General features: G+C 37.4%; 1 protein-coding gene across 2 annotated transcripts in view; it reads right to left on the bottom strand.

Annotated features, from left to right (window-relative positions):
* The window catches only part of CDH8 (cadherin 8), a 663,994-nt gene extending 641,110 nt beyond the window's left edge, over positions 1-22,884 (bottom strand). The window contains exon 1 of one of the 2 annotated variants that reach the window (XM_077454372.1): positions 22,508-22,884. The gene's annotated coding sequence lies outside the window, so the exon portion shown is untranslated. Of the gene's footprint in view, positions 1-21,281; positions 21,303-22,507 lie in introns of those variants that run through there. The other variant, XM_077454381.1, reaches the window with a different exon arrangement.
* Between the last annotated feature and the right edge of the window lie 516 nt (positions 22,885-23,400).

Below are 23,400 nucleotides of genomic sequence, written 5' to 3'. Positions count from 1 at the left end.
AATCATACAAGTACAAAGGACCTTTGGGTTGCCGTATTGCATTGAATTTTACAGAAGACTATGCTGTACATTGTAAAGGAACGATCATTTATAATAACATTAAATTACAGTAGAGGCGATTCAGTTCGCATTGTGCGCTATATAAGTATTTCATTCATTCATTCATTCAAGGTGTGTGTAGCAATTGTATAGGCGATATTATTATTATAATTTTTTTTTGTTCCCACAAAAGTGGAGTTACCCTTTAGGAAAATGATATATAAATCCTAAATATATTTAGGAGCACTATAGACTTTTTAAAGCTGAGATTTTACTTTAAAAGACCAGCGTGCTGCTTCATCAAAGCAACTTTGCCAGAAATAAATAAGGAGTTATGTTTATTAACAGAGCATACGGCACAGTTTTTGAGAATTCCATATGAGAGACTTCAAGATTTTCATACGATAGTCCTCCGCTATAATGCTATTTTTCCCTATACTCCAGTTTAATAACACAGCCATACAGTATAACAGGATTTAGAGCAATTTCCTCCCTTCTCACTTCATTTAATCCTTTTACAAATCTAGTCTGCATCAGTTAGAAAAGACAATTTTCTTCACTCCCTTTTATTCTCCACAAAACTGAGAGATATCACATTCAACTGTAAAACAATTAATTCCACAAATGATTTTAATCATTATGTATATCAACAAATATGACGCACAATGGTCCCTAAGCCCTAATGAAACCGGATAATCGTTACACGATATATGTAAAGCTTGCGCCTAGCCTTCGTTTAATTATTACACTTTACGAGGTGGTAGAATTTATCATTCCCTTTCTTGTGGCACAAATATATGTATTTAATTAATATGCGGAACACTTTAACAAGGAACCTAATTGTGACGTTCCTGTGTTTAAATAACTCGGTGCTAATAAGGTTCATTTTCAAGCCCATTTCAACTGTATGTAACATACATATGGTCCTTAAAGTAATAAGGCAGCAAGCAATGTACAAAGTATAGTCACTCATTGAAATCAATAGGAAACTATCTGGTCTTTTTTTTGTTTGTTTTTTTGCGTAGATTACTGAAAATGAAAGAACGTTTTCTAGGTATAAAGGTTTTTTTTTTATTATTATTATCTTTTTATTTCACAATATGTTAGAATATGTTGCTAAAATTTGTCTACGACTTGTCTTGTCAGTATTAATCTAATGACCAAACCCTAATTAAGCTCTTTGAATATTCATTCAATTTTGAAGATGGCGTATCTGAGGTCTGTTGCCTGGGGTTATTGATTTGGCTGTCTTTGGCAGTAATACAACCCATGTAATCACTGGGATAATCACAAAATATAGATAGATAGATAGATAGATAGATAGATAGATAGATAGATAGATAGATAGATATTTTTTTTGCAGATAAAATCTAGTCTTAAGATTGTTTCATGCAATATAATGCAAATAATAAATGTAACTCTTGACTTGATTATCCACCAAAAGAAAGAAAGAAAGAAAGAAAGAAAGATAGATGGATAGATAGATAGAAATAGATAGATAGATAGATAGATAGATAGATAGATAGATAGATAGATAGATAGATAGATAGATAGATAGATAGATAGATAGATAGAAATAGATAGAGAGATAGAAATAGATAGATAGATAGAAATAGACAGATAGATAGATAGATAGATAGATAGATAGATAGATAGATAGATAGATAGAAATAGATAGATAGATAGATAGATAGATAGATAGATAGATAGATAGATAGATAGATAGATAGATAGAAATAGATAGATAGAAATAGATAGATAGATAGATAGATAGATAGATAGATAGATAGATAGATAGATAGATGGACATAGATAGATAGATAGATAGATAGATAGATAGATAGATAGATAGATAGATAGATAGAAATAGATAGATAGATAGATAGATAGATAGATAGATAGATAGATAGATAGATAGATAGATAGATGGACATAGATAGATAGATAGATAGATAGATAGATAGATAGATAGTATATACGTTAAGACATGGGCTATATAAGATACATATAAACTGATAATTAAGATAGCATAGGCTATAGGACATGGGTTGTACAATATAGGATACATAGAAAGGCATTAGCAATAAAGGTAACCAAGGCTACATAGGGCATGGGATAATAAGCTACATAGAAAGGCATTGGTAATATAGTATAAGCTATAGCTATAGGACATGGGATAAAACGATATATGGAAGGGCATTGATAATAACAAAAATGAAGTGTATAGTAAATGGGATAATACGAAACATATAAGGCACTGATAATATACTACAGACTATAGGACATGGAATAATATTATACATCTAAAAGCACTGATAATAAGGATAACATAGCCTATAGGACATGGGATAATACAATACATGGAAAGACACTATTAATAAAGAAAACATATACTATAGCACATGGAATAATACAATAAATAGAAGGCACTGATAATACAGATATTATACTGTAGACCAGGGATATGCAATTAGGGGACCTCCAGCTGTTGCAAAACTACAAGTCCCATCATGCCTCTGAGTGTCATGATTGTGGCTGTCAGAGTCTTGCTATTCCTCATGGGAATTGTAGTTCTGCACCAGCCGGAGGTCCGGTAATTGCATATCCCTGCTGATCCCTGTAGATTATAGGACATGGAATAATATGATACATCTATAGGCACTGATAATAAAGTTAACATAGGATATAGGACATGAGATAATACAATACATGGAAAGGCACTGATAGTAAAGAAAACTAACAATAAAGGACATGGGATAATGCAATACATAGAAATAATAAAGGTAACATACACTGAAGGACACGGGATAATACTATACATGAAAAGACATTGATGATATCGTATAAGCTATAGGACATGGGATAAAACAATACATGGAAGGACATTGATAATAAAGAAAAAAAAACAAAAACAAAGTTTATAATGCATGGGATAATAGAAAACATAGAAGGCACTGCTAATGTACTGTAGACTATAGGACATGGAATAATATGATACATATATAAAGGCACTGATAATAAGGATAACATAGCCTATAGGATATGGGATAATATAATACATGGAAAGGCACTGATAGTAAAGACAACTAACACTAAAGGCCATGGGATAATACAATACATGAAAAGACACTGATAATAAAGGTAACATACACTAAAGGACATGGGATAATACAACACACAGAAAGGCACTGATAATAAGGGTAAGACCGGCTCTACTCTAGGACATGGGATAATAAAATGCATAGAAAGGCACTGACAATAAAGATAAACTAGAATATAGGTCATGGGATACATATGATAGAAAGACAGAAATCAATGCTGATAGTAGTATGGGTTACAGGGTGTTATCTATATAAGATGCATAGACTAACACTGATCAGTAAGATATTATAGGCTATAGGGCATGAATTATATAAGATAAATGCACAGAACGACACTGATAATAATAATAATAACATAAACAAAATACATCCTTGGATATATAAATTACATAGAATGATGCTAATAATTAAGATTGCATAGGGTTAACAATGTGGGGTAAATCAAATACACAGGCAAACACTGAAGGTTATGCGTTATCATAACCTTCATAAAATTAAATACATAGAACATGAGATATATGATTTATAGTCTGACATTGATAATTGGGATACTAGAGGGCTATAGGAGTTGGAATATGTACAGTATAAGATACAAAGGCCGTCACCAGTGCTTATTACAATATAGACTTCAGAACATGAGATATATACAGTATATATATATATATATATATATATATATATATATATATATATATATATATATATATGATACATATTGATCATTGGGAGATTAGAGGCTATAGTACATGGACTATATACAGTCTTTTAGATAAAAAAGCAGCCAGATGCTGAAAATGAATGCAAAGTCAACTTGGTTATCATATAGATGTGAAACCAAATGTAAAATGTGTGTACTAAAAAGAAATACCCTATACCTATGCAGAAAGGACTGGATAAGGGACATTAATAAGTAGACAGATATAAGGGAGAAAAAGAATAAGGACCTAAGACAAGGAGAGTCAAACAGAGAGACAGAGAGAGAGAGAAAAAAGAAAAAGAAAAGAGGAATGGTGAAAAACAGGAAAAGAGAGATGAAGAAGGAGAGGAAGAAAGTGAAATAACAAAGAAAGAGGAACCAAGATACAGAAGACCAGATAAGGAGAAGAAAAGACGAGAGAGATAAGGAAAGGTAGCAAAGGGCAAACATATGATTAGAAGATCGAAGGAGATAGAAAAAAAAAAAGAAGAAGACGGAGACACAAGAGATGGAGAGATACGCTAGAAGTCCTGTAGATATGAGATAAGAAGACAGAAGAAAACACACGAGACAGGTGGGTAACGTAGACCGATCCTGGAGCTCTATTCTTTTAGATTCCTTCTAGCTTTGGAACTACTTCCAGCCTTATGTTTCTGATTTGTATTGGCTGACAGCTCTGCTCGGAAAGCCACCGTTACACATGTTTCATGCTAACCTTTTCCTTTTAAGAGGACTCACTTCTCCCACACAAGATGTTTTCTCAATAATGAATTAATATGTAGGCAGCAACGTTTCAGTAATAAGCAACTGCAAGAGGACAGTCATGTTTATGTATGTTGTGTGCTGGGAGGGTACTACACAATATAGTGTGCCCTTCAGATTCAATAGAACCTGACATATCTGACAAATGGAATTGATATATATATATATATACGCCTGTATTGTGCTACAAGAAATGTAGAATTGTAATGAGCAGAAAAAAAAACTACATCTAATATGTAATTATCCACTGAATGGGATTTCCAAGGAAACTGGACATCCCAACGTCTGCTCAAGATGTTACAGTGTAGCAACACAGAGGGGTCAGGATACTAAAGATTTCACTACATGCATCGGAAAACTCATCTTCTACATGACCTGTAGATGCAATGATTTTCTAAGGCGGTCTTTCTCAATCTTTTTACCCCAGAGGAACCCCTGAAATAATTTTCAGGTCCCAAGGAACCCTTACTAAAACCAATTGCTTGAGGGTCTATGGAAAAATGTCCTTTACATTGACCATCAGTAAGAAGAATGCAACGTTTACAGCAGTGGCCAGAATGCCACCATTACAAACAGCTGAAAAAATAAATTGGTGTTGTCCCAAAAACTATGCAGACACTATCAAATGACAATAACCATTAAATTAACCACTTCAGGACCACCGAGCACAATTATACTACAGCACTGGATCACGTACATGTACATGATTGTGCAGTTCCAGGTAGGGGGCATGCATAAGCTCGCTGCCCCGGTTGTGCTGTCGTTCACTACAGCTCAAGCAGATCAGCGTGTACTTTCTCCCAATGATTTATGACCAGAGGCCACTGATCAGCTGAGAACATAACAGAAGAGAGCTGTGTGTTGGTAAACAACACAGGACTCATTACAGACAGCAGTGATGTGCTGTTTTTTTCTCCCTTTGCTTGGTATAAACAGCACACAGTAAACATTGTTAGGCACACTGTTAACCCCTTGATTGCATCTAAATGTTAACTCCTCCCCAGCCAGTGTCATTATATATATATACTCTAGTTTGTAGACACTACAACTTTCACACAAACCAATAAATACACACTTATTGGGATTTATTTTTTACCAAAAACATGTATCAGAATACATTTTGGCCTACATTTATGAAGAAATTAGATTTGTTTTAATTGGATATGTTTTAGAACAAATTAAAAAATCATTTTTTTTTTTTTAGTTAATAGCGCAAAAAACAAAAAAAAACACAGAAGTGATCAAATACTACTAAAGGAAAGCTCTGTGTAAAAAAAATTATTTACATTTAATTTAGGTACAGCATTGCATGACCGTGCAATATCCAGTTAACCACTTGCCACCCGCCCTATTACAAATTGACGGCGGCAAAGTGGTTTCATTATCCTAACCGGACGTCATATGACGTGATTAGGATAATGAGCCGCTGCGCGCCCCCGGGGGCGCGCATCGCGGCGATCGTTGTTGCGGGGTGTCAGTCTGACACCCGGCAACTACGATCTCGGTAAAGAGTCTCCGACGGAGACTCTTTACCATGTGATCAGCCGTGTCCAATCACGGCTGATCACAGTGTAAATGGGAAGAGCCGGTGATCGGCTTTCCCTCACTCGCGTCTGTCAGACGCGAGTAGAGGAGAGCCGATCGGCTGCTCCTCTGACAGGGGGGGTCTGTGCTGATCGATTATCAGCACAGCCCCCCCGAGGATGCCCACACTGGACCACCAGGGACACCACTAGACCACCAGGGAAAAGGTAATACAAATCCATAATCCTCCCTAGACCACCAGGGTGCCAGTCAGCACAATGGGTGCCAATCAGTGACCATAATGGATGCCAATCAGTGGCCACAATGGGCATCACTGATTGGCATGCATTATTGTTTGGCACTGATTGGCATCCATTACTATAACACCGATGCCGCCTATGAGTGCCCACCTGTGCCGCCTATGAGTGCCCACCTGTGCCCCTGAGTGCCCACCTGTGCCGCCTGAGTGCCCACCTGTGCCGCCTATGAGTGCCCACCTGTGCCGCCTATCCATGCCCACCTGTGACGCCTATCCATGCCCACCTGTGCCGCCTATCTATGCCCACCTGTGCCGCCTATCCATGCCCACCTGTGCCGCCTATCCATGTCCGTCCGTGTCGCCCATCCGTGTCGCCCATCCGTGTCGCCCATCCGTGTCGCTCATCAGTGCCGCCTATCAGTGCCACTTCATTGGTGCCACATTGGTGCCCATCAGTGCCACCTTATCAGTGCCCATCAGTGTAGCCCCATCAGTGCCCATCAGTGAAGGAGAAAACGTACTTATTTACAAAGTTTTGAAACTGAAACAAAAAAAAACATTTTTTTTTTCAAAATTTTCGGTATTTTTTTATTTGTAGCGCAAAAAATAAAAACCGTAGAGGTGATCAAATACCACCAAAAGAAAGCTCTATTTGTGGGAAAAAAATGATAAAAATTTCATTTGGGTACAGTGTAGCATGACCGCGCAATTGTCATTCAAAGTGCGACAGCGCTGAAAGCTCAAAATTGGTCTGGGCAGGAAGGTGTTTAAGTGCCCTGTATTGAAGTGGTTAAAGAAGCACAGTGCTAAACAGTAAAAAATGGTCTCGTCATGAAGGGGGTAACATCTTCTGGAACTGAAGAGGTTGAGACAATCAACCACAGTTCAAGGAACCTTTGGAATCCTTTTAAGGAATCTTAGGGTTCCTCAGAACCCTGGTTAAAAATGGCTGCTCTAAAGCAAAATATATGGGTCAAAATTTGGCTGATTTAGTAGGGAACAGACTAAATTCGATCCATGTATGGTCAAGCTGATTGTTCAGAAGTCAACCTAGAGATTTACTTCTGTACAACCAGCTCATTGGAAAACCTTCACACAATCCCCAGGGAAATAGAGGTTTCCTCGCTGTCAGAACACAATAGCTCATTGGGAACGATTCCCCCATCCACCCACTAGAAGGGTCATTTTGTTCTCTAGTAGAATGACAAAAAATAACCAAGGCATGGGCTGCCTTAGGGAACAGTTAGATCCTTGTGGCCTTCCGTCCATCCAGCACTTCAACAACAAGAAAGCGGTCTTACTGTTGTTTGATAAAACGTTTTGAGAGATGTGGAACCTCTTATTTGGCTTGATGAACAAATCACAACTACCACTGAGTTTTATCATTTGGGGGTCAGTCTAATCAAAACTAATATTTCTATTTTCCTCGATTCTGGAGAATAAAACCACTGAACACATTTTTATATCTTCAGCACTATATTTAGTCAGCCTTGAGCTTCGAGTCTGAAAAGTGCTGTGGCCATTATTTCTCTCTTTTCTTTTTTTTTATATCCAAAAAAAAGGCCTACCCCATCTCGCTCATCTCCTTCCTTCTCTATCGACATTCTCTTTCCATTATCCTCAAATAGCCCTCCATTTTCCTGAACTCTAGCCATTGCTGCCATGTACTATGGAGATCCACCTCTGTATCCTCTATCTTATGTATCGACTCTTCTATAGTTCTTATCCATTCTACCCTCTCTATCCAGTCTTTCACTGACGGGATTTCATAAGATTTCCACAGGCATGGTATTAAAGCCTTCGCTGAGTTCAATAGGAACGGGATTAGAGTACGCCCATATTGTCTCACCCTCTTCTCTGTTTCCTGAAACAAACATACCCATGGCTGCTTTTTAACCCTTTCTCCAATTATATTAAAAATGACTTATATTATTTTATCCCAATAAACTTGTATTTTAGGGCACTCCCACCACAAATGGGAGAAGGTCCCCAGTTCAGGACAGCCTCACCAACAAGTTGGAGAATTATCTCCTCTATAGTTATTTGCTCTCTGTGGGGTTACGTACCACCTCGCTAGAAGCTTATACGACATTTCCACTGTTTGAGTGCCCTTAGCTACCGAATAGGCCAGCTTTATTATCTTATTCCTATGTTTGTCACTACTTAAGGGGCCTATCTATTTATGTAAAACCCTTATCCCAAAAGGAGAAAAAAATATATTTGCTGTAACTGCTTATAAAGTGTTAGCTGGTGTTCAACGTCCATTTGTTAGTCAAGTCCATCTCAATCTGCTAGTGTATCTAACACTACCCTCTCCCCAAATGGACAATGCTGCTGTCCAAAGAAGTCTCCTTGGTCCTCCATCCAGAGAGGAGGCACCCCAGGACAAGAAATGTTACTGGCTGGATCACCAGGTATGGATAAAGGAAAAATAAAATTAACATTAAAGTGTTTGCTACCCCAACACTTCATATTCCGGATATGTGCCTGTTGTACCTTGTACTTGTAGGAGAAAGCATCCTATTCTCTTTGTATTGCTTCCTTTGGGTGACATCTCTGGTGTTCCTGCTAGTCCTCTTGCTTTGCTATAAAAAATTGACCACACTAAGTAGGAGAGCACACTGTGGTCAGTGCTCTAGCTATGCTGGGAACTCTCCTCCAATGAGGCCTATCCTAACACACACCCCCCCTGCATAGCCAATCACTGGGAAGCTCTGTCTGCTGCTTTTACTCCCCTCAGCTCTTAAGCTCTTATGCAGCAGAGAACAGACGGAATGTGATCACAAAAAAAAGGGAAAAAAGTTATTTATAATTTATTTTATAAGTATACAAAAATGTTTTGCCTTTCATTGCTATCTCCTCCTGAATATGATGTTTTACAAGGTGTTAGTTTAAAATCACTTTAATGCAGCCACCACATTGAAGGATTGGTAAGCGGTAAAATCTAAAACAGCCAGGTGGTCAGGATCAGAATTTAAAATTATGGCAAGGATATATCGCTGTTGGAGTATTCAAGATTGGTAATATTAATGATAACATATCAAGTGTTCATTATCATTCTAGTGCATGCACAATTAATTCAAGTGTATATAAACCCAAAATATACTTTTCTGCATGCGTCGCATCATATTTCACTGTTTAGAGTAATTATAAGCAAATTTTGCAAAGGCAGTTGCACTTTGCAAGAGCAGTTGCTCCAGAGCTTAGTAATGAGGTATAGGTTTGCTTTGCACAGAACACCCAATCATGTGCAAGAAAAAAAAAACAGCATTTTTGCTTGCACATGATTGGATGATGGAAGTCAGCAGCGCTTCTCCTTGTTAACTAAGATCTGGAGAAAATGCTCTTGCAGAGTGCAACTTCACTTTGCAAAGTGCACAATCTATTTTGCCTTTAGTAAATGAACTCCATTGTGTGTTTTCTGCAGTAAAGGTTATATATTGCCTGTCTGTATTGTACAATGAGCTGTGTATGTGCAGCTCAGTGTCCAATTGCAGCACCTGCTAAGATGAATGAGCCCCCAGACATGTGTGAGTGTGATGCATACCCAGGGCCATCTTTAATATTGATTGGACCCTGGGAAAAACTTTTCTTGGGGCCCCCTCTATGTAGTTTCGCTCTCCACCTGCTCTGAGACGTACAATAAATAGCAACTAGACTCAAAATGTGTTTACTGAATCAGATCAGGCAGCTATTGCGATTGGTTGCCAGAGGTTACAGTGTATCATTACCACTCACTGACTGGTTGTTAGAGGTTGCAGCACACATAACTGCTCACTGATTAGTTGCTAGACGTTACAGTACATGATTTCTGCTTATTGATTGGTTGCTAGAGATTACTGTGGATATGACCTCAGGGGGGTATGATATACATTTCAATGCCGCTGGTTGCTGCTATTTACATATGAATAACCGCTATTTACATATGAATGCTAGTAATTTACATGTAAACACAGGGTCTGCCGGTGAGTCATCTATACACAACAATGGGCCAGAGCTGGGCAGTAGTAGCAGCACTTTACACTAAGATATTGGGACACAACACAGGACTAAAACCTCAAGGGACAAAGGAATTTAAACCAGGATAGTTGGCAAGTATGAGTCCTGCTCTGCCTTAAAAATGGACCTGTGCATACCTCCAAACTGTCCCTGATTTCGAGGGACTGTCCCTGCTTTGGAGCAATGTCCCTCAGTCCCTCATTCCTCCTCATTTGTCCCTTATTTTGGTCTGATCCATATAGTTGTATATAAAATTAACTTTTTATTTTTCAAAAAGAGTTTCCCAGTGCTAAACCTTTCATCCAATTTCTAAATTGCTGCATTTGTACATTTTAAAAGCCAATATAAAGGAATAGTAGTGGTAAAAAAAAGCCCCTATGGGTTTAATTAAACTTTTTTTGGTTAATTCTCCTTTAAGGGGGTGTGGCAGGGGGGCGTGATCATATGCCTACATACATTTGCTAGTAGGTGTCCCTCATTTCCATCTCAAAATGTTGGGAGGTATGGTGATGTCATTTTGGCCCAGCCAATGACAGTGGCTGAAGATCGGTACCTGGAAGAAGATTGTCCAATGTCCACACCATCCAATGTCTGGATGTCAACAGCTGGTAAGGGGGCTCTTGGACACCGCATCACTGGAGTGGAGGTTAGTATAGTTCCCCTTTAAGTTGGATGTGGGGCTGCCTACATGATAGATGTAATAGGGAACCAACTGAAGAAGCCAACATGGCAGTCCAACAACACTGTTACTAATTGCAGTAGGTTAGCATTGGCTGTTTGCAACAGGAAGTGCTGTTACCGGCAGGATCTCCCGCCTAAGAAACGTTTCAATTCACAAATGAAAAAAAAAAATGTATACATGCTTTTTCCAAAAAATAGCTTGTTGTAAACTTTTGAAATGGATACTGAACAAAGCATATCCCTGTGCTGGCCTCGATCTGAAGCACCTAGTGTGGTTCCTGTCTGATCTCTCCTCTCTCTGCTATCTGCTTGATTCACTTCTGAGAGTCTACCTTGGACACCAAACAATATCGGGAGACAGCACACAACAGGTGATTGATAGCTTCAGCTGTGCATGTTTCCTTATGAGTGAGTGTAGAGGAGGGTATATCTATTCCCTCAACTCAGGTCTCAGACTACACTGAGCCCTCCTCTCATGCAGTGCAATGTGTAATATCAGATCCTCACCCCCTGCCTGCTGGAGCTGAGAAAAAGCTTTTGGCCTGTGTATTTTAGAAGGCTGTACAGGATAAAAGCTACAGATAAAGAGGTACATTTTATGTAGGAGGGGGAGTTTCATGTCTATGCATCATCTGAGGCCAGTCAGGGGGTATATGTATAGGTTTACAACCACCTCAACCACTTGCCGACCGCTGTGCGTCAATATACATCGGCACAATGGCAGCAGTGGGTAAATAGGCTTGTCATGGAGCCGCAGAATGGGAAGATGCCTATGTAAAAAAGGGAGCAGTGATCACGGTGCTGTCAGTGGTAGCCCACCCCCCCCGTTAGAATCACTCCCTAGGACACACTTAACCCCTTGATCACCGCCCCCCCAGTGTTTAATCCCTTCCCTGCCAGTGTCATTTACACAGTAATCAGTGTATTTTTATAGCACTGATCACTGTATAAATGACAATGGTCTCAAAATATTGTCAAAAGTGTCTGATGTGTCCACCATAATGTTGCAGTCACGATACAAATCGCAGATCACCGCCATTACCAATAAAAAAAAAAATACCATAAATCTATCCCCTATTTTGTAGACGCTATAACTTTTGCGCAAACCAATCAATATTATCGCTTGTGATTTTTTTTACCAAAAATATGTAGAATACATATCGGCCTAAACTGAGGAAAAAAATGTGTTTATTTTATATATTGTTGGGGGATTATTATTATAGCAAAAAGTAAAAAATATAGATTTTTTATCAAAATTGTAATTTTTTTTGTTTATAGCGCAAAAATAAGAAAAAATAAAAACCGCAGAGGTGATCAAATACCACCAAAAGAAAGCTCTATTTGTGGGAAAAAAAAGTACGTCAATTTTGTTTGGCCGTAACGTCGCACGACCTCGCAATTGTCAGGTAAAGCGACACAGAGCCAAATCGCAAAAAGTGCTCTGGTCAAGAAGGGGGTAAAATCTACCGGGGCTGAAGTGGTTAAAATTATTTTAAAGTCTTGTTTTTTTTTTTTTTTCAAAATAACAAACATGTTATGCTTACCTGCTCTGTGCAGTGGTTTTACACAGAGCAGCCCAGATCATCCTCTTCATGGGTCCCTCGCCAACACACCTGACCCATCTCTCATGCCCCCACAACAAGCATTTTGCTATGGGGGCACTCAAGCCAAGCTGCTGCTCTGTGTGTCCATTCAGACGTGGAGCCGTGGCTTGGCCCCATCTCGTCTCTCTCCTCATTGGCTTACTGACTTTGATTGACAGCAGCAGGAACCAATGGTGCTTGTTGCTGTCTCAATCAATGAGGAAGGAGGGTCCCGGACAGCCGAGGCTTTTGTGCAACATCATTGGATCGAGATGGGGCTCAGGTAAGTATTAGGGGGGGGGGGGTGAGGGGGGCTGCTGCATACAGAAGGTTTTTTTATCTTCATGTATTAAATGCATGAAGATAAAACCTGCTGCCTTTAGAACCACTTTCAGCAATAGAGACAAGTTATTACATCAAGCCACCAAGAGCCCCCTCTAGTGGCTAGCCTATCGATCTATATACTTAATACCACAACCAAATTATTGAAAGCAAGCTTGTCAAATATTTAAATTACTTTCAGACATTGTGGCCCATGACTAAAATAATATAGATTAGCTATAATTTCCCTGTAATGAACCAAAGGGCAATATGGAATAATTAATACCATCCAGTTACATTCTTTTGCTGATCTGACTTTTAAAAAGTGATGATAGTGAATATCTATTTTTGCTTCTTGGTACAATAATATAATACAGAAATTATACGATTTATATCAACCAATCAAAAAATCAGCTTTTAACCAGATAATTAGCCTTTTATGTTGTTACTGAATATCTTTGCATTGCTTATTAAATTAAGTCATGCAAGTTTGTGGATATGAAAAAAAAGACCACACAAAGAAAATCAAATTTCAGTCAAACACACATTGTTAAGCTAACCTGCATACAAAGGAAGCATAAAAAATAAAAAAAAACGTTGGCATATGTAAGGAAATATCACATAAATGGGGGAAATTAAACAATGGAGACATATTGTATATCATAAAAATAATAATTAATATTCCATTGCTTATTAATCAGCAGTGCAAACTCTGAATTGGCTATTCAATTCAAAGAAAATTCTCAACACCACGCAAGGGCACTGATACAAAAGCCTTTACAGGTGTCATTATAACATAAAATACAAAATGCACTCACTTTTCATTTTCAGTTGTAAGTGTATTTATGTATATATGACCAGCAGGCTTACAAGTGCCAAAATTGGGGCTTTTGGTTTTAGCAAGCCCCCCTCATTATAAAAAGGGGTACAGAGTGGCCATAGTTCCCAGTGATCTCTGTCATGTTCCAGTGAGCCCACCCCCCTACAGTTAGAACACATCCAGGGAACACACTTACCCCTTGCTCGCCCCCTAGTGTTAACCCTTTCCCTGCTAGTGTCATTTTTACATTGATCTGTGCATTTTTATAGCACTAATCAATGTCAATGGTCCCCCAAAAAGTGTAATTTGGGGTCAGATTTGTCAGCCGCAATGTCACAGTCCAGCTAAAATAAGCATATTGCCACCATTACTAGTAAAACAAGAAAAATAAATAAAAGTCCCTAAATCTATCCCATAGTTTGATAATTTTTGCACAAACCAATCAATATACGCCTATTGCGATTTTTTTTTTAACCAAAAATATGTAGAAGAATATATATATCTGCCTAAACTGATGAATAAATGCGTTTTTTGTTTTTTTATGGATATGTATTATAGAAAAAAAATTAAAAATGTTTGGAGGGGTGCCGGTACTGTGGAGTTGGCCTGGACTATTATTAGTGACTAATGTAGAGGGAAGAGACAGCAGAAACAAAAAGTGCGTTGGGTTGTGGCTGATACAAAGATATGCTCTGTACATTTCTCATGCCAGAGGTTTACAACCACTTTAATTCATAATGAGAACTGGATAGAAATTGACCGGTGGGCTGGCCAGTTTTGCATCAGCAAGGACAGGGACAGCCACAGTAAGCTACTGGCCAATTACTATCTACCCCTCAAAGGAGGTCTGTTAACATTTCATGAAAAAGCATTCCAAAACTACCTGAAAAAAAAGCCATTTGAATCAAATTGGGATACTGCTGCTGTATGTAAGCAAAACTAATTGTAAAAAAAATAAAAAATAAAAAATCAGTTTCACAGTCAGATATGTACTGCCATTATACGCTGTCACTGAGACTGTCTATGATAATTGTAGAGTCCTTTACCACCCAGGTAAAGCATTAAGGCATTCTCCAAACATGTTATGTCAAGGATTTGTGTATTTTAAATGCTGCCCTCGAAGCTGCATGAAAAGACACTCTCATCTCTATATGAAATTTTTTAAATAAATGTTTTAGAACTGGTCCGTGTCAGTGTTCAGCTTCCTCTGTCTTTTTTTGCAGCAGTTTACCTATTAGCCACAAAAAGGGCCAGCATTTATCACCAAGGTTCCTATCCCTCTCCCTTTCCATGGATTTCAATGAGTTTACATCTTAGTTTGAATTTGCCGAAGTTTGATTTGCTGAACCCTTGGTGAACCAAACTCAAGCAGATTTGGCCATATTCTGGAGTGTATTACCCATGTAATCCTACAAAGAATACACTAAAAAGCCAGTGACACCATAACTCTGGTGTCATTGGCTTCCTTGAGGATACCCCATAGAAATACATATTTGGAAATTTCTTGGCTTTGGTCTGCAAAGGGACTTCAGGTTACAACGAGACTCTGCTGTCATACTCTGACTACCTGAGAGTGGTTAACTCCATATAAACCCAAGAAATATTTTCTGGTTGTAATTCTACTATATAGATACAACTCATTTATACAACACGTGTTTCCAACCAAAGTTTACAAAGGACCTTTCCCTAAATGTCTACTACTGTATGATCACTTTGCTTTTTTTACATGTTCTAAATTGTTACTACTACCACTACTAAACTTCAACACTCTATACAACAACATTCATGCCCTCTCTCTTCCTATTATAGATTAAGCCTACAACTATATTGAATTGATGTATAGATTTTTTTTTTATTTTTTATTTTTTTTACACCAGAAAACCATTTCAGCATCTTTTATGTTATTCTTGAAATACTGTATAAAGTGTCTCAGTTTTGATGAATCAATTGGTCAATCAATGTTGTAATAGAACTTGACAATTTATTGAAGATTCCCAGTCAGTGATACTTGTGCCTCTAGTGCTCCTGACAGATTCAATGGGTAATTGTACAGCCCAACGCAGCAGTTTGAAGTTTAAAATACATTTCTGACTGGTATTATTTTGTATTAAAAGGAACTCGGGTAAAAAAAAACATGGGAGCTGCCACCGATGGCTTGTTTCTGAAGGTACATTGTCCATGCTTCAGTATATTCATTATTACCGGTACTTAAATGAATCAAGCATGTGCTTATTGGGTGTGTTGACCTCAATGTAAAAAGTCTTGCCCCAGGACCCTGGCTCCCTAAAAGTTAACAGTCCTGGAATATGTTCCTTAAGCAGTGGACACCATCTTGATAGGCTTGCTTTTTTGCAAGGCAATGTAAGAAACAAAGATAATGTTTAAAATGTAAAGTCCACCAGATTTCACATGGGAACTTAACTATACTTTACTAACTTTACTATAATGTTGTTTTTACATTTAATCTGTCATTAAATCCATTGAGGGGTTACTGGTAATAATTTAACATATTTTAGGGGACACTCAGAAACAATTAAAAATGCCTTTCTAGTAATAACGGGAAACAATATAAACATTTTTAGAAACTCAGCTTTAGGGTATTTATTAGTTTTTTTATACTCCAGATTGTCCATTCAACCCATCTCTATATGATGCAATGTGGTATAAAGATGACGTAAGTCCCTCCTTTTTTTTGTATGAGATATAAAATGAGTTTCCAGTTCTGTAAATCCATCTCTCTACGTTCAGTTCTCTATTGTCTGCCAGAACTTTTACCTTGCCAACACCAATGCATATCTTGGCTTATTAACAAGGCAGAGCAAAGAGCAATGATAATGTGAAAAGTGCAGTAACCCATAGCAAACTATCAAAATCCATATTTTACTGATACGGATTCAGTAGCTAAAATGTGTTACGGGGCTCTGCACAATGTCCTTTCTCATTGAACGGCCTTACGAAATAAGCCAGCTGCAGTAGTAGACTCACAAGCTGGGTATTCTATGACTCAATGAATGAAGTTAAGAGAAAATAGGCAGTAAAATCTTTGATCAGAGAGTAGTAAATAAAAGAACTTGTGAATGGGATCTTAATGTTAATAATTTCCCTTTGGGATTAATAAAGTATTCTGAATCTAAATCTGAATGTAATGACCATACATTATGCATATTTAGGTCAATACGAAAATATAGCTTCTAGAAGACAAAGAATGACTATAGACTTTATTTTATCCTCTGTTCTTGTTATAGACAACTAACACTCTGATTACCATTTAAGGGTGAAGGTTCACTATATAAACCTTGCTCTTTATTTGAAAGAAGAAGATTGTTTAAATCAAGGACATTCATCTTACCAGTATAGACATCTGTTGGGTTTGTTTGTAATGGTGACCAGTAACCTCTCAACCTCTCTTCATCCTTCTGGCTGCTCTATACTAATGGCAGGAGAACTCTGTTCGCTTTCTTTGGCTCACCACCCATTGCCATTTTTAAATAAACTCTTAAAAACGTTGCACCTTCTGCTTATTCATACTTGTAATCAGTGGTACATATTTATTGCTATTGCTTTGAAATGTCTACTCCTATCTAAATCTTTATGACAACTTTTTTTATAGCCTTGATGTTCAAAAGTAGTATATATAAAGCCATGTGCACCTTGTGAAGATCCTTGTATTATATACACTCATCCAATCACAAATCTGAAATTTCATCATTGATAATTTAAGGTAACGCAGTGAGCTGTAATGTACACCACTGGCTAATGTGTCACTGTAGTCTTTAGAATGTGTCCATGAAGAAAGTCTACTTGAAAGGTCCCTCCCTAGCTCATACAATTAAAGGAAAGCTTTCTTTAGCTAATGTTGAAGGTCCTTATGATAGGTTGAACTTAGTTTATGTTTGACAGCACAGTAGGCAACCTGCTGAAGGGCACACTGCTGTATTGTCAACAACCAAACTCACAAGCTTGTTATATAGAGTATACAAAATGAACCGTTTGATCCAACTGGCCGGTTACCTTTGACAGCAAGTACAATTTTTGGATCTGTTTCCTTGAACATCAACTGTCAAAGACAAAGTAAAGACAAATCTGGAGGCTTTATTTCAGGTGAGAACACACCAAAACAGGACAAATGAACAACTTGACCCATTAACATTTCAACATTACAAATAGTCTTTGTTTGATTGCCTCTTTCAAGCCAAGAATATACACAGTTTACAGCTAAGCATTCAATCTAGGTTGCCAACTAGGATTCATGTGTAATATTTTTTTTCCCCTTCTTCTAGAAGACATTCTATAAGTAATTGCAGTCACTATAACCAGCCTGAAAAGTTCAATCACATCAGCGGTGTAGTAAACATAATGAGAAGAGATTTTACATTTTTCACACGGCTTAATAATAGTCTTTGTTATACCCAGAGCCAGCTGTTATAGAAATTGAATGTACACATAGAACGTTCAAACCCCCTGCCTTTGCTAACAAACTTCAGATCAGTAGCTTTGTTCCAGTCACACTCAGAAACCCGTTGAGCTTACTATTTTCTGTTGTCATTTATGTCTGGAGAATTACACTTTAGTTCCTTCCCTACAGGGCCTTAAGAAAAAAAAAACTTTGAGAAAGTTGTGATGAAGATATAATTATGGTATTACAACAAGGTAAGAAAAAGATTGCACAAAATGATTGTCCCTTGAGTGTTTGGGGGCCTCTTGCCAACAAAAGGGTCTTAAAATGTAGGCTTCTCTTCATGGTGAGTGATAATACCAAGTATTAAATATGTTCCAATAAACGTGCTTGAGTAACAAAAGCCACTGATACCGCGTTTCATGAACTGAGATTGTTCAAGTGTAAACAAAAGAAGGACCCCAATGGATGGAAAGTTTAATTTCCTACCCTATAAATCAAGACATACAAAAGCACTTAGTCAATCATACCTAGGTAAAGAAACCTATCACACAAAGCTCAGCAGATACAACTTGAATTTGAGTTCTCTACTTAAAAAGAATGAGATATTTAGCAAATTTGAGATGCTCTTTATGTGAAGTTCTATTTCATAACATTATTAATATCCCATGAATTTCACACTGAGTATATAGATGATATATCTTTATCCCCATGTGCCCCCCATAGTACGTACATCCAACTAATCATTTATGTCTGCCATCTGTTCCTTGTTGCCTTCCAAATCAATTATTAATAATTCATCTTAATTTGATTCCAATTTAAATAAAATAACCTTGACGGAAAATACCAAAAGTTATATCACATAATATCACATAATACACCAATAGTGTGTTTTGTGCCTATTAGGATACCAACTTGCTTTGAAAATCAGAAGAAGAACCTCTAGACTTTGGACAACCTTATAATTTACTTGTATCCAAACAAGTAATAATAATAGTGTAATACATAATAGTGTATTTTGTGTCTATTACAACATTTACTTTTTGTTTTGAAAATCAGAAGAACCTCTAGAGTTTGCACAACCTTATAGTTTACTTGTGATTTATCCAAACATTTTGTCCGGTGGCCAAAGTCATTTATGTATATATGTATGGTGACCCAACTGACCTACAACCCAAGAAAGGACCTACTTGCCCCAGAGATCTCCAAACTATTATTTGCAGACTCATTAAAAAGCCTGTAAACTTGTTGGGCGTCCTGTGAGTATTCCTTGAGTGTCGAGCAAAGGCGAAGAATCAATAATTACGAAGCAGATGACAGACAGAAAATGCCTTCTTTACAGGTATGACTCAAAGACTGTCCTTTAAGCTGTCACAAGGATCATACTTTTTGAAAACATAAGAGAATGGAAGGCAAAGGTAAGCTTTTTTTTCTTTTTTTTTTATTTAAAAAAAGTCTCCCAAAGCTGGTTACTTCATTTACCAGATTAAAAAAAAAAAAAAAAAAAAAAAAAAATAATAGTGTTTATTGGCCATTTTCTAATACTCCCAGAAACACTTAGGGTAATGGAAGGCAAAGGTAAAGATTTTATTATTTTTTTAATTAAAAAAGTCTCCCAAAAATGGCTACTTAATTTACCAGATTAAAAAAATAAAATAAAAAATAATTTAAAAAAACGGGAGTTGCTTGGCTGTTTTACAATACTCCCATACATTTTTTTTTTTTTTTTGCAAAGCTGTCACAAAAATCATCCTTTTTGAAAACTTAAGGTAATGGAAGGCAAAAGTAAAAAAAATTTGTTCAATGTTTTCAATTATTTATTTTTTTATTCTTTTTTACAGGTATGGCTCAAAGACTGTTCTTAAAGCTGTCAAAAGGATCATCCTTTTTTAAAAACTTAAGGTAATGGGAGGCAAAAAAGCTTTTTTATATATATATATATATATATATATATATTTTTTTTTTTATAAATAAATATATATATATATATATATATATATATATATATATATATATATATATATATATATATATATATATATATATATGATGAAGGTGAAGTGTTAATTTAAAGAGGACCTCCAGTCTGGGCAATATATATATATATATATAAAATAGTGTTTATTGGCCATTTTCCAATACTCCCAGAAACAGTTAGGGTAATGGAAGGCAAAGGTAAAGATTTTATTTATTTTTTAATTAAAAAAGTCTCCCAAAAATGGCTACTTCATTTACCGGATTAAAAAAAAATATATAATTTATATTTATACTTTATATTTATCCCAACAATGGTTGCTTAAATTATTGGACTAAAAAAAAACAAAAAAAAACAAAAAAAACAAAAAACAGGTATTCATTGGCCCTTTCCCAATACTCCCATAAATGTGTTTTTCACAAAGTAGTAAACCCTTATTTCAATCTAAGTCATCATACAATAACATAAAAATGTAGCCTTTGGCCCATAATTAGTTAAGAAAAAAAATGTTGTGTCTATAGGAAACAAACCACTGTGTTGCTTAATGATGGCACACTTCTTTTTGGCTGTATCCAAAATTTACATAAGATACCGAAAGCACCTCAATATGGAAATGAGACAGCACACGTGCGATCATAAAATATTTATACGTTTTTTTTTCTCTCCTAGTTACACCTGCCCTTCTCTGCCATCTTATCTTTTGAGCATCAATTAAAATGCAGCAACACGTCTCAAATTAAATTGATCTGAGATGTATATGTGGAAAGACCCACAAACGTCCCACATTTGATATTCAGCCGGCGGTGCCGTGCCGAAAAATAATTAAAGAAAGGACAGACCTCCAGTGGACACATCAAATCCTAGTGCCCATGAAGAAAATCCGGGGAAGCAATTTTGGGCTAAAAAAAAAAATCCCTATGGCTATAAATAGGTATGAATCTATATTTATAAAAAATTTTTTCAAAGGTTTCGAAAAAACCCGAACTGTTATTTGAATGCCAGTTCTGAGGACCTTGTGAGATGTAACCAGCGTGGTGCTGGTGCTAATTTTGAGTAATGTTTTATATATGGCTTCTGTGATATAAAAATGTGATAGACAACTTTCTTATCCATATTCAACCTACCTGAAGCTCAGCTTGAGGTTGGAATCGCTGAGTAGATGGATAACTAGGGACAACCGGTAACTCCTTTAAACTGCATGCAGTTCCACAAAAAAAAAAAAAAAAATGATTGCAATCCAGAGCTCCAACAGGTTTCAAACAAAATTTTGTAGGCACTTCTCATTTCCTCTTAGAACATATTTAAATATTGGCAACTTCGCCGGCACAGAAACAGGTAGGCTATTACTCTATTCTACGAACCTGTTGGAATACAAGCCTCTCCATGCATCCAAGCAGAACCTTTCCATATAATTTGACTGTCCCTCCCATACTTTAATATTACAGTTTTTTCATGGCTCTTTCCATCATTTTTCTGTAATTAATTCCGATGCTTATCTATTGCAGTGCTCTCCGGATTTGCATGTTGCTGCAGCGGCTTAACCCTTCAGCTTCCTCAGCTATGCACGCAAAAAAAAGTGTCAATGGAAATGAGGGAGACTAGACACCAAGCTTCAGCAATACCAGTGGTGGGAATCCAGAATCTGTTCTATTGCACCATCAAGTGTCATCAACGCAAGACGTTCCGTAGTGCACAGGTCCCTAGATGCAACAGCCGGAGCGGAGCATTAAGCTCCAGGCACATAAGGCTACGTCTAGCCACCACTTCATATTTTAATGCTGTCTCTAACTCTAAGTTTTTGGGATGGCTTGGGGTTTTGTAGGAAACCGAAAGGAGAGATGAGGAAGGAGAAGGAGGAAAGTACCTGGCACCTACAGCTACAATCTGACAAGCAGCTGCAATCAAATTAGAATATCTAAATAGTCGACTCCAAGCAAGTGTCATGCAGTAGGTGTAAATCTTACAGGTCCTCTCTAGGCATCACCCCACCTGTTCCCTCTCGATCTGAAGGATCCCCCCTTAGACTGATCTCCATCAATTTACATAGGAGGGTCGCCAACGGTATTTATTCTCAGCACGCAAAAAAAATAAAAAAATAGCAAACCATTTCAGGACATGATGGCAAGCTGACATCTGCTTGGAATGCAAACAGTGATTAAATGTAAAGGGGGGGGGGGGGGGAGGTAACGGAGGACCCTGCATTACTATCACACCAAACTCTGATGGACCTTATACTGCAGGATGACCCCAAGCAGTCACCTTAATCATAAGGACTCGGAGATCGGATGAGACCCCCTAAAAAGTGCTGCACAAATAAAATAAAATAAAAAAGAGGAAGGTGGGTACTTACTGTGCCAGTGATCAGTTCATTCCTCCGTCCAATAAAAAAATAAAAAATAAATAAGGATTGACTTCTAATAGTGCCAAAGCTGGATCCTGGATAAAGCCCCTCACTCAGCCAGGCTCCTGCGCCTTTTCATAGTGATGCACTCTCTTCTCCGGCTCTATGGGTCCTGATGAATAAGATGCAGGTCTGTGTCTCCGCACATCAGCAGTGCATTGAGAAAGGGAGAGAGAGAGAGAGAAAGAGAGAGAGAGAGCAAAGGAAAAAAAAAATGAAAAGCAACACGCAGACAAAAGAGACGAGAGGGATATTCCCAGTAAATCCTCAAATTTTATCAGTGAGCTGCTCCAATGTGCCTGGCTGCTGAGCAAAACAGTGAAGGGTTTGAGAAAGTGATCTTACCAAGAGCCTCCCCTGTCAGCTCTTATTGGGCTGCCAGTCTGGGGAGGCTGGTCCGTCGATTGAACATTCATGGATGCTTTTTCTTTTTTTTTTTTTTTTTCTTCTTTCCTCCTCTCTCCTTCTTCTTCTTTATTATCATTTCAAGCCAAGTGCCCAACTTTTCTTGTCATTATTGATTCAATCGTTGTCCTGACGGCAGGCAGGCGGCATTAACCCCTTGGCTGCTGAGGGATTAGGCTGACCCCCCTGGGATTGTAATTAATATCAGGGGGGGGGGGGGTGTTTTTAATTTATTGATATAGATAGGATGTTGGAATGATCTGGGGGGGGGGCATTATTTAAAGGGTCCCAGGGTGATTAACCCTTGCAGCTATATGAAGGATTGATGATGGATTGGCAGGGGTGTTGGAGATGGTATGGCTCTGTATAAAAATAAATAAAGAAAGTCTAAAAATACATTAAAAAAAATATAGAAATACAATAATATAAAACTAGAT

The sequence above is a fragment of the Lithobates pipiens genome, unplaced genomic scaffold, assembly GCF_037356315.1.
Source record: "Lithobates pipiens isolate NorthernLeopardFrog02 unplaced genomic scaffold, aLitPip1_a1.2 Scaffold_10, whole genome shotgun sequence".
Taxonomy (NCBI): domain Eukaryota; kingdom Metazoa; phylum Chordata; class Amphibia; order Anura; family Ranidae; genus Lithobates; species Lithobates pipiens.
The sequence above is the reverse complement of the archived record's forward strand: the minus strand, read 5'-3'. Positions and strand labels throughout refer to the sequence as shown.